Here is a 12,057-nt window from a genome sequence, read left to right on the forward strand (position 1 = left end):
ATCCTTGTTCCATTCAGAAAGGGAATTCCTTCTCTTGCTCGAGCTGTGACCCACTTAGAACACAAGATGCTGTTTTAAATTAGCAAGTCTACTAAGGCAAGGAAATCTTGGCTCAAACCCCAACCATATGGAAGATCCATCTCCAGATTTCAGTGCTGCTGCTTCACATCAAGTACCATCTCAGTGGGATATACCCTACAGTCTCCTCCTACTGGAGATGTTTTCCCTCTTTTCCGAGCCCAGTTATTTCACAGAGAGCCAGCCATTCACTCTGAATGAGCATCTGGGAGCTTCCTGTACACAACAGTGCCTATAAATCTAACTCACAGTTCACATTCAGTACAATTCCTCTGAGAGTATAACAAGATTACTAATAAGGCCATCTGAAACGCTATGCTCAGCTTCTATCTGCTTTGATAAAACAAGCAAGCAGCACCTGTCTTTTTTACAATTTGTCATTTTCATTTTGCCTTCAAAAACAGCACTCTTTGATCACAGCCCCTCATTAAATCCCACAGCTTTACCAGGAACAGAAGCCTCTGGTGATGACTCCACCTACGGTTTGCCAAACAATAACTCCAGCATCACAAAGGAGACTGAAAATCTTGGCCCCACATACCAGTTGGCCTTCCAATGTGAATAGATTCCATTTCTAAGTCAGCTCACAGGTTGTCTCTATAGTCTTATTTTGGCTACAATCAACAAATGATCCTACTGGTCAGCCACTGTACAGTTACAGTTTCTTTCTTGCAATATTTCTGCTGCTTACAACCACTAACAGCATCATTCCTCACTCCTTCAGTGTTTCTGCATTATCATATTCCTTCCTGCACATGCCTGTATGAGATATTTGGTGACAGAATCTCAAGTACTTCCACTGCAGTCTTTCTCCTGTGACCAAAAATGCCATTGATAATATTGCCATTCATTCAAAAGAATTTCCTCTACATTCATCTCAATATACTCCCATTACTTTGTTCTGAGAGCCATCCTTCCTGCATATCTTTTTGTTCTTACACAGCAGCACGCTTCCCTTCGCAGCTTTTGCTTTTTGATATAACAGAGGTTTGTAGCACCAATTGCTAACACCATTTCTTATGCTTTTAGGGACTAATGGATTCACTTATTTACAATATAAAAGCTGGAAGGAGGAACACAAGAACCTGGTAAGGAACTCAAGAAGTAATTGAGCCTAGTCCATTTGATGACATGCATCAAGTATTTTGTTAAAAAAAAAAACGTTGATTTTTTTCTTGTTCAGAAAAGGATTAAAGCACAGTTGTAAAACTGCCATTTCAACTGCTGCTTAAGTAGAGTTTCTACAGTAACAGTCACAAACCACAACAAGTATCAGCTCCAGCCAAAACAGGCTCATTCTTGATTCAAAACACACAAGATGATGTACATGAAAATAAATAAGGTGATTCACTGATACTGTGGTTCCACACACATTTCTTCAGCAGCACTCACCTCAGCTACTATTGCCATCTTCATGAAGCTCCTCCGTCTTGTCAGCAACCAAATAAGAGAAATCTCTTCTATGGGGTTCTCCTCCCCAGCATGGCAAGTTCCCTGTACCACTTTCCTGAACGATCAAAATGCCATCACAGGAGGTAAGAAGAACAAGTAGTAATCAGAAGCCTTCCTGCTCCCCATAGCCAAACATAACATCTAGTTTGACTAATTGGCACAACCTTCAAACATAAGCATTCCCAATGCCATGCGCTCATTCCTACAGCAGAGTTGTCCCCTTTTCCTTCTGGGGAACATTTCTGAAGCAACATAACCCACATCAGGGACCTGACAGGACCATGCTAGTTTTTGATCCTCTGCTGCAGCTGCAAGTAGCTCTGCCCTTCAAGTTCTGCCACTTGTCCCCATTCAATCATCTGTCACTCTAAATTTAAACATCTTAATGAAAGCAATTACAAGAACACTTTTTTTTTTTTAAACTACATAGCTCTTAAGAAATTAGAAGGAAGAAAGATTTCCCTCAAGTTGTCTGCAAACCTACGGCAGAGCTAGCAGAAAACAGTGAGGTATGCAGTGCTGACTACTGGAAGGACTCACTATGGAAGTGCTTCACTTATAAAATGTCAATCAAGTTGGTTGAACCACAACTTCTCCTTTGGCCTGTACTTTTGTTCTGTACCTGTACAGTTTGTTCTTCTCAGCCAGGCTGTGGTTAATAGCCCTTCAGGTAGCAACCATTGCTGAAGATGTCTCATTGGATGGGGACAGGGCAGCTTTTTTTTTTCTTCAAGGCCCCCCTGCCCATCAGATCTTGACACCCACATGATCCAGCACTACCACTGCAATCAAGCAAACAGGGAGCCATACCTTTCCTCATTCTTCTCTTCCAGTCAAGCAGTTTTCCTGCTTCCCTTCAAACAGGGCTTACCTGATCCCAGAACAAGTCATTTCAGATGGCTGATCCATCACACAACTATCTCAGGGAGTGACAGGTAATGCAGAATTAAAAAATAAAGAGTTCTGCAAGTCTGTCTGATAGTCAGCCACAACTGTAACAAGACACAGCTATCAATACAGAGAGAGCAAACAATTGCTATTATGCTGCCTCACAGCTACGCAAAGCTCAGTCCTCACAGTCATTGATTTAATTCTCTGACCTCAGGCTCAGTCTCCACAAGTGACTCACCTGGCCCTGCTGCAGAGTCAGAACCCTCCCCTGCTGTTTCCAAGGCTCAGGTTTTGGCATTACCATGCTACCTCTTCTCCCATTTCTTAACAACCCATGGCAGCCTCTTCCACATCTACACATTGAAGCAGGCAGCAATATAAAGATGAGTTAATTACTGCATAAATACTGTGTACAGTTCATCTGAGAGCTTGTCAGCTGCTTACAGACTAATGATGCTTTGAGGAAGTCTGATATTCCAGGTCAAACCTACAAGCTATTTTAAATTTCTTTTTTCCCCTCCCTAGATATTTTTCAAGTACCAAAACACAACTTAGGTGGTGATCTCACACCTGTTTGTACAAATCACAATACAAATATTGCTGTACATAAGATTTTAAACAGCTATTGAAAAGCTTGCATACTTAAAAGTCTTAGTTGGGCTTTTTTTTTAAATCAAGGAAAAAATTAAAAGCCACACTGACTTCAACGCCTAACATTTATCTAACAACATCTGATGCAAAAAATTTTTCCTATGCTAAATACTTCAAAGGTTTCAGCTGTCTGAAAACAGACATTCTAGTATACATAAAAGCACATACAGTAGGAAAAACAAGAGCATTACAGTGCCTCTCCTCAAGAAAACATCAGATACATCCACAAACCATCAAAATCCTCAAAAAAAAAGTTACACCACCACTGTAGTATCTACACTTAGATTCCATGCTACCATAGTCAGAACTAAATGCTCTCAAAATTTGATTTTGTTCTCACTCAATATAAAAACCTATTTCAAATGCAACAGCAAAGACTTTCACTATGGTAAAAGCCGCCAATTAAAGAAGGAAAGGCTTGGTCAGAAAACCAGTCTAGTAGTTAGCTGGCAAGTAAGCTGGATCTTTCTTCACACTTTCCTCTTGGCAAAAAGGAGCAGCGCTCTCGGCATTTTTAAAGCATTAATTTTTAACTTGTGACATGAACATGCAGGTTCTACAGAAGAGTCAAAAGGAATGATGCACATCTTGATGCACCATTCATTTACACAGTTTTATTGAATGAATACAGTAACAGCTACACATACCTCATACATACAGACATTAAGATGGCAGTTACAAGAGGTTGTTCGTACGTTTTTCAACTATTTGTTAAAGCAAACCTGCCCTTTGAGCACTCTGTTGATATGCCTCAACTCTTCTCTCTCATAAAAACTAAACTTTTCAGCTGCCCTAGAAAATCACAAAAGTAAGATTCTCCTAAAAAATGAATCAGAAAATATAGAATAAAAGCAAAACTGTTGGTGTGTACTCAGAGGAAGTATTTCATCAAAACAACCTTTTATTCTTCATCGTATTTTATGAGAAAGTTCACTCATTTTTCCTTGATACTACTATTCCTGCACATTCAAAGTAAGAAGTACAGAAAGAAGAGCCTTTGCCATGTATGCTACACTTCTTCAATTCTTCCCATATTTGAAGATTTCATCAGTATATGAAAAAAAAAGCAGTAGCAGTCTTACTTCCAACTGTACCCAAGTGACTATTCTAATCAATTGTCAACATACATACCTCGTGCACACACATATTTATACAGATATAGAGAGAAAAAAAACAAATTACATTTCCTTCCAAATTTTAAAACACAGATGAAACTCAAATTCACAAGATGTTTAAATAAGCATTCTCAAGACTGTTGAGAATCACCAAGGTCTTAATACACTTCAGCCTTGATGAAGATAAAACCTAGTCATAAGGTGTCATTTTCTAAGTTAGCTCTTCAGAAAAATAAAGTTGGGAGCTGAAATAAATCAGAATGAGGGGATGAGAAAAGCAGAGTAGAAATGGAAAGATCCCTGAGGGTGATGGAGGAGAAGTACATCATCGCAAGTCTGTTACCAGACTGGTAATTTTTGAGCCAATAATGAAATGTGTAACTTACACAGTAACAGAATTACTTTGGATATTCTCAAAGAAACTAAATCTTGATAAACATCCAGCAAGGCCAAACAAAAAGTATTTTCCTTAAAATGGAAAAGCCTTAAGCAGTACAGACAGGTCTTTTGAAAAGTTTGATTTAGGACTATAGTTCTGAGTATTACTGCTTGAACCTTGTAATTCAAGCCTGAAAAGCAGCTTAACAAAGAGCCCAGGTTACAGCAAGAATTTAATTTTCTTTTTCAAGTTTAAATTCAATTACTTAAAAAAGCAGCTGTTTTGATCCAGTGCAGAAACATACCTGAGTCACTTCACCAAGAATTACCAAGCCTCCAGTTTCACATCTTCAACTACAAAGCACCATTATAGAGGGATAATCTTGTACTGTATAACAGCCCTAGTATACTAAAAAGTTATTCTGGTATTTCAAGTCCAAATGCATGTTTCCAAGAGCATTCAATAAAGGACTAAAACCTGCAGATTCAATGACCAAGACACAGCAGGAACATCATCTGATCCCATCTATGTCATGTTTTCAAAAGAGAGAAAACTGTCTTAGACATCACCTTTGATTTAAAAGGTTAGAATTTCACATCTCAACTCTGCTAAGGCACTAAACACATATTCCTATCCAAAATTTAGATAAGCTAAATACTCAAAACATGCACAGAAAATAAAGTACAGAAGAGACAGAGACACTTAGTACATGTGGGCTGGGGGGGAGCACTGTGGGCAGACTCATATAACACTGAACAGCACCTCCTAATTTTCTCACATACATTCCCCTCTGTAAACACTGTGGTGCTTGCATTCAGTTCAGCAGTACCAAGTGCAGCCTCTCAGGAGGTGAGGAATACTGACAGAGCTTAGATTCCTCCTTGTTCAGTATCAAGGCCATAACTACACTGAATAATACAAACCTTCAGTGTACATTTTGTTAACTCACCATTTTTCTGTTATGCCAGCGCCTGAAGCACGATAAACCTATCTTAAAAGTCTTCCTACAAATACCTTTATCAGTTTGTAATGAGCTATTTTCAACTTAAAATGAAAATGTAAGGAATTTGATTTTGTTTTTCAACTGCAACCACTACTACAATGACTTAAAAAAAAAAATCTACGAACTTATAAACTTGAAAAAACCTCTATAATGTGGACAGAGGTGTATTTATTTCACATCTTCAGACATCTGAAACTGAGATGCCCATTACAGGATAGACTAAGGTATAAGGCATCAACCTTTAACACACTTCTGTATGTGATTTTTTTTTAAATGGAAATGAAAAATAGAAAATTTCACTTTGTGTATGTCTATACCCCTCCCTTCTCCAAGAGGAAATCACAGAATCTGGGTTGAACAGGACCATAATGATCATCTATTTTCAGCCCCCCTACTATGTGCAGGGTCACCAACCACCAGATCAGGCTGCCCAGAGCCACATCCAGCCTGGCCTTGAACACATCCAGGGATGGGGCATCCACAACCTCTCTGGACAACCTGTTCCAGCACTAGATTGTAAGAAAGGAATCCGCTCACAAAACGCATAACTAAAAGATCAAGCAATAGCTATCAAATTGTTTCAAGTAAACCTTTTCCATTTTGTCACATTTCCCATCAGCAGAAGCATGAAATGGCTTTACAGTGCAACAAGTTTAACTGACTTTGGACAAGGCTTCCAAGTTAGAGGAAGACCTCACAGGAGGATGCTCTTAAGTAGCTTGATCCATGCCTAAAGCACTTCCCAGTGGAAGACAGTTAAGACTTGAAATGATGAAGAGCATCAGGAAAGTGAGATTCGTCTTAAAAGCCCCAAGTCAGTGTCCTAAAATAATCCCATATCAAAGAGGGCAGTTAAAGTCTGGCATTAACAGCAGCACTAGAAAGAGATTCTTGAGAGTTTTTTTTAAAAAGCCTACTGTTTATAATGTCATACAGTGTTGTCAGTCCAGAACAGGTAAGAAAAGCAAAGAAGCACAGATAAAATAGCCCATCCTTCATATACAGGAACAACTGAACAGTGAAATATGAACACTATACAGAACACAAAGTAGGAACCCAGACAATATTTGTGCACAAAGATCAAACAGGACTTACCAACCAAATGGGCACAAAGATAACAGGTAGTGTTTAAAAGTCAAATTTGAAAAACAAAACAAGGTCTCCTGAAAATACTTCTGAAACTTAAGAAACCAATCTGGAAAAACATTACCCTTGACTGTCACCCATCCAATTTTCCCCTCCACACTCATCATACTAAGGGCTGTTTCTACCTAATCAGGTTTGACTGCTGTTAAAATATTTTGGATGTTATATCACTCTGGTAAAACATGGTAATTCCTATTTTCCATTTAGAGAAATAATTTAAATCTACAGACATCAGAAAAACTTCAGCAGGCTGAGAAGTGATCTGAAAGCTCACAAGTTCCACAAGTTGCTAAAGTACACATTTAGCACTGCATGGTGTAATGTTCTACAGAAGTTGCACACAATGAAGTAAGCAAATTGGATTTAAATCTGAGCATCTAGTTACACATGTACTTCAACCCAACATGCTTGAGGCACAGTCCCACTACCACATTACCTACCTGGCCTTGTCTCTATACCATGGAAGCAAGCAAGCTTTCCACAGAAATATGATGCCCCAGATCTAGGGCCTTATCTAAAGCTCTTTTGTGTTTCAGTCATTCATTTTTCAGATACCAGTTTCAGAATGAAGCCATGTAAACAGCTTCACCAGTGCAGCTGAAGAGACTGCCGGAAGCAGGAAAAAGCGGCTGCAAACAAATGTTTGAGCTAAACATCTATCTGGAACCTCACACACATTCCAATAAAACAAGAGAGTGCTCTGCTCTAGTCCCCAGGACAAGAAACTGAGAACAAAAAGATCACCTCGGTTGCAGGTAACGTCTGACATGACCACCTCATGCTGGAACACTGGAAATGACAGGAAACAGAAACAACAACAAACCAAAAGACAGGAGATAACAACATGTTGAAAATGATGCTAAAGCTGCACAGAACTTCAGGCAGTAAGCTACAAAATGTCTCGTATAAACCACCGTCAGCATTCAACTCCTTCCCATCCATTTTTCTTCTTGCCCATTCTACTCTCACCAAGACAGGGCTGACATGGTCTACATAAAACACTTCAGATCTCCTAGCACCCATTCATTATGCAGAAGACATCATTACAATTGGCATCCTGCTTGGGAGACGTGCAGGACAGACTAAATAGGCACAAAAACTAAGACCAGTGAACTCTGCATCTGCAGGCCCTTCATACTGTAGTTTAGGCATATTGGTAAGCAACAAAGGACATAATGCTCTAAAAATCTACAGTTGCTTCTACTCAAAGATACATTGATAAGCCTCATTCTTGAAAGAGCTTGGGTAATGAAACAGAGATATAGTAATTATATGACTCACTGGAAACTTAGATCTGAACAAGGATTCCCAGCCTGCACTAGAAGTCTGTACAACAGGTTTTCTAGTCCTGTTGTTTGAGAAAGTGGTACAAGTCAGTGATCTAGTAATAGATATAAAAAATTAATGTAAACGTGTTCAGAAATGCAAAAACAACAATTAAGTCTGAACCTAGAAGTTTTCTATCAGGATTTGCCACAGAAGCACTCAGATTTTTATCAGCAGTAAGAACACTTATTTCTTTTTCGGAAGATGGACTGCATGTAGTTCATGTTATTCCACTTGGGACGTCCATAGGATGTTATGTCTTTTGATTCTGCATGGCAGCCACAATTACCTCTGTCATCACTGTGGGGCTATCAGACCACATCTGCTTTTTCTTATACATGGTCCAATACATCACGACCACACGCTAGTACAACACCAGGGTTAGCTAGCATCGCTACAGCCATGCACAGGACCACATACAAGCTACCATAGCACCATTGCAACCTGCAAAGGAGGACAGAAGACGACGCTGTCCAAGCCACTGGGTTAGTTACCATCAGTAACCATCAGACAGGTGTAAACCTGATACCAGGTATGCAGCAACTTGAAAAGCCTCTTTCAAAGCCAAGCTCCCTGTTTTGTTAGTCTATTCATCAAGCTCTGACAGCTCCACTGAATTATATTCAAACAGCTGCCTGCAAAGGCAGCATATTGTACTCTACTTAAAGAATGAGCAACGTGCCTCCATAATGAAAAGTTCTGAGCATCCCAGACAAGCTTAAAAAACAGGAGGAAAAAAAAAAAAGAAATTAAAAAAAATGCAATGACAAGTTCACACAAGTCTTTCAGGAGCACTTATAAAAATAATTATTTCATGTATGACTCTTTGCAAATAAGTCAATGCCAACTACAAGCATTACAACACTACTGTATCTATGACTCAGCAAGGAATCTAGAAGTATGAAGAAAGCTCCCCTCACATTGTTAGGACAACAGGATTTTAAGAAACCAGCAGTTACAATAATGCCACAAAAAGCTAACCAAGATGACTCGTGTATGTGCTCCTTGTATACTTAAACACACAAAATTAGATCAGAGAATCAAGCCCATTCATATACTGGCTAAGGTCAAAAGCAAGAAAAACAATGGATAGCACAGCTGAGCCAAAACAAAGGATTCAATACTTTCTTCCCCCTTACCTACAAAGAAAAGAAATAGATACCGGCTGTACATTTTATGAGAAACATTCACCTCTATTTCTGAGATAACCTGAATGCAGTTCAGCTGCGGAAGTCTAACTAACCTGAACAAAAACAGACAGCAATCGGCAGCTTAATACTGTAACTGAAGACACAAACCGTATTCACCAAGACATAGATTCACACCTAAGAATGAACTGATGTGAAGTTTATACAAAGTCACTTGGTGCAACAAAGTAGCAAATTCTTACACGGATCACTGGCATTGCCATTGATCAACTAAGACAACTTAGCATTAAGTTATTCTGTGAAGGGGGAGAACATCACAAGCCATACCTTCACAGTACATTATCTTCACTTTAAACTGTACGATCAACAGAGCCTGAATATTACTAAATAAGAGACACTTGTTCCACACCCAAGAGGAGGGCAGGAAGAAGGAAACATTTGTCCTGCCTTCTTAAATCAAAAGGCTCAAGTAGAGAGGGATCTAAAAGGAATCCCCTTCCTCATTAACATGGAGAAACGGAGAATGTGGTCTAAGGTTTACTCTGAAGCAATAAAGAAGACTCAGAAGAGCAGTTCTCCTCAACATCTTTCAGACAGCGCCGGTGAAGCTTTAAGTCATGGAGCTGCTCAGAGCCTCAACAAAGTTATGAGCAGTGAAATTTTTACACCCAAGATTCTATTTTTATTCCCCCCTATTCTAAAAGGGAGCAGAGCACGCAATATGTGGTAAAACCTGAAGTGACCACATCTCAACGGTGCATCTGCCAAACGCTTCAGATGTGTGTATTACGTTACACTGGCTCGGAGCAAATCCTCAAGCAATGCTGCATTCTCAGGGCTAAATTCTCACACAAAGTAAACGCGTAAATCATGGCCTCAACGAGCACTTTGTGATCTTCCCGCTGTATTTCACGTTAGCTCTTCACTTGCGTGTCCTCTTTCACCCGACGGCCTCAGAAGAGATGCTGGGGGCGAGCAAGCGGAGGCACGAACCGACACAGGACGCTATCCCACTCGCAGCAGGAATATTCCAGAGGCACAGCGCGCTGAGCCCCGCGAGTTTCCTCAGGAGCAACACGGGGACGGGAGCAGGACGCGAAGGGCTGAGCCGGGCGAGGCGGAGGGGAAACCCCGGCGCAGGTCCGGGAGCCGCTGGGGCACGGCTGCCGCCGGACCGAGTTCCGCACTCCGACCCTGCGGGGCCCGAACCCGCACGGCAGCGGCAGCGCCGCTCAGAGCGGCCTTAGGGCCGGACCCCCGCGCTCCGGCCCGGGGCTACCCGCGGGCCGCCCCGCTCGCCCGGCTACGAGACGGGCCGCTTCCCCCACGGCGAGGACCCCGCGGGCCCGCGCGGCGCGACGAGGCGGCCCCGGGGAAAGCCCGACCGCGGCCGGAGCGCGGCGCTACGTCCCGGGAGCCCCGCTGAGGGGTGGTCGGCGATCTCACCTCCTGCCCTCCCCCACCGTGACACCGAACTCGGCCCTCCTTCCCCGCCCGCCTGCCCCCGCGCGGCTCCCCGACGGCGCCTCACCTCCGGCAGCCGTTCGCGGCCGCCATCCTCCCCGCTCAGCGGCACCCGCTCCCTCCCGGCCCCGCTCCGGCCGCCGCCATTTTGATTCAGAGCCCCTGCCTCGGCCGGGCAGGGGGAGCGGGCACGGCGCATGCGCTGCAGCGCTGCGGAGACCGGGCCACGTGGTCCGCGGGAGGGGTGGGGTTGGGGGGGGGGGGGCAGCGCCTGGGTAGGGCGCTCATGGCGGTGGGGCCGGAGCGGTGCTGTTAGCCTGCGACTTGCCCTGTTACGGCCATGGTGTAGGGGGAAAGGGGAGGGCGGCGATGCCCCGTGCTACTCTCTTCTGACGGGGATGCTATGTGTGGGGCATGAAGGCCCGCGAAAAACCACCAGAAAGCGTTATTTGAAGAGCGCTCGCGGGTTCCATTCAGCCCCTACTCGTGGCCGTGGCACGCAGCGGAACGGAGCGTGGTGGGCAGCGGTGCTGTGACGGGGAGCAGCGGCCCGGCCTGGGGAGACGCGTTTCGTTCCTGCCAGCAGCCGTTTCCCCGCGTGTGCAGACGTAGCTTGGGTTGGTTGGCGGGTTTTGTGCACTGGTTGCACCCAGGTACACCGGTGGAGGTGGTTTATCGGCACGCGTTCTTTGTCCTCGAGACTTCCTTAAGCTGCTTATATCAAGTGTGAGCTTTGCTCCTCGTGCTTCCAAACTGCTGTGAGATCGTTACAGGCAGGCCACAGGTTCCAGCTTTATTGTTTGTGCTTTAAGCGTATTATAACCCAGAAATAAACGTGCGCTGCTTTCCCTCTTCCTTCCTCCTCCCAGCACTGTGAAGTAGCATTTTGCACACCTGAGTGTGTTAGTAGTGAAAGGGTTTGTGGCTTTTCTCCGCCGCAGGCAGTACCACTCTTGCTACTTTTTCTTGGAATAAAGGTGCACGTAGACTGTCGTGTTCAAAATATATCAGCCATTCTTCCTGTAAGATCGCTGTTTTCTGAATCAGAGAAAGTGACTAATAATACATGCCGTAGATTTATTAGAGTGAGAAACCACTTAAGTAAATCAAATCACTTTTGCTCTCTGGAACAACTCAGTACTATACATCTGTATATGAGAGGGTCTGAGATAACAGTTTCACGTACAGGTCAGAAATCTGAATTAATTCTCAGGGCTGATAATATTCAGCAAGCTGGAAGCCACATCTGTAATCATTCTTGGTTGATAAAGGCAAGCTCTGACTGATTACATCCCCTCCTGCCTTTACTGGTGTTCCATTTCTGAAGTGGAACCTTCCTCCCACTTGGCATCTCTCTGTCTTCCAACCACTCTGTAATTAGCTTTCCTAAATGCAGCAGACCTC

At 43.0% G+C, this 12,057-nt stretch overlaps 1 protein-coding gene across 2 annotated transcripts in view; it reads right to left on the reverse strand.

Moving 5' to 3' along the window:
* The window catches only part of BTBD7 (BTB domain containing 7), a 50,070-nt gene extending 39,220 nt beyond the window's left edge, over nt 1–10,850 (reverse strand). For both annotated transcript variants that reach the window (XM_031593064.2, XM_031593063.2), the window contains exon 1: nt 10,721–10,850. The gene's annotated coding sequence lies outside the window, so the exon portion shown is untranslated. The remainder of the gene's footprint in view (nt 1–10,720) is intronic.
* Between the last annotated feature and the right edge of the window lie 1,207 nt (nt 10,851–12,057).

The sequence above is a fragment of the Phasianus colchicus genome, chromosome 5 (genome assembly GCF_987193195.1).
Source record: "Phasianus colchicus chromosome 5, bPhaCol1.hap1.1, whole genome shotgun sequence".
Taxonomy (NCBI): Eukaryota; Metazoa; Chordata; class Aves; order Galliformes; family Phasianidae; genus Phasianus; species Phasianus colchicus.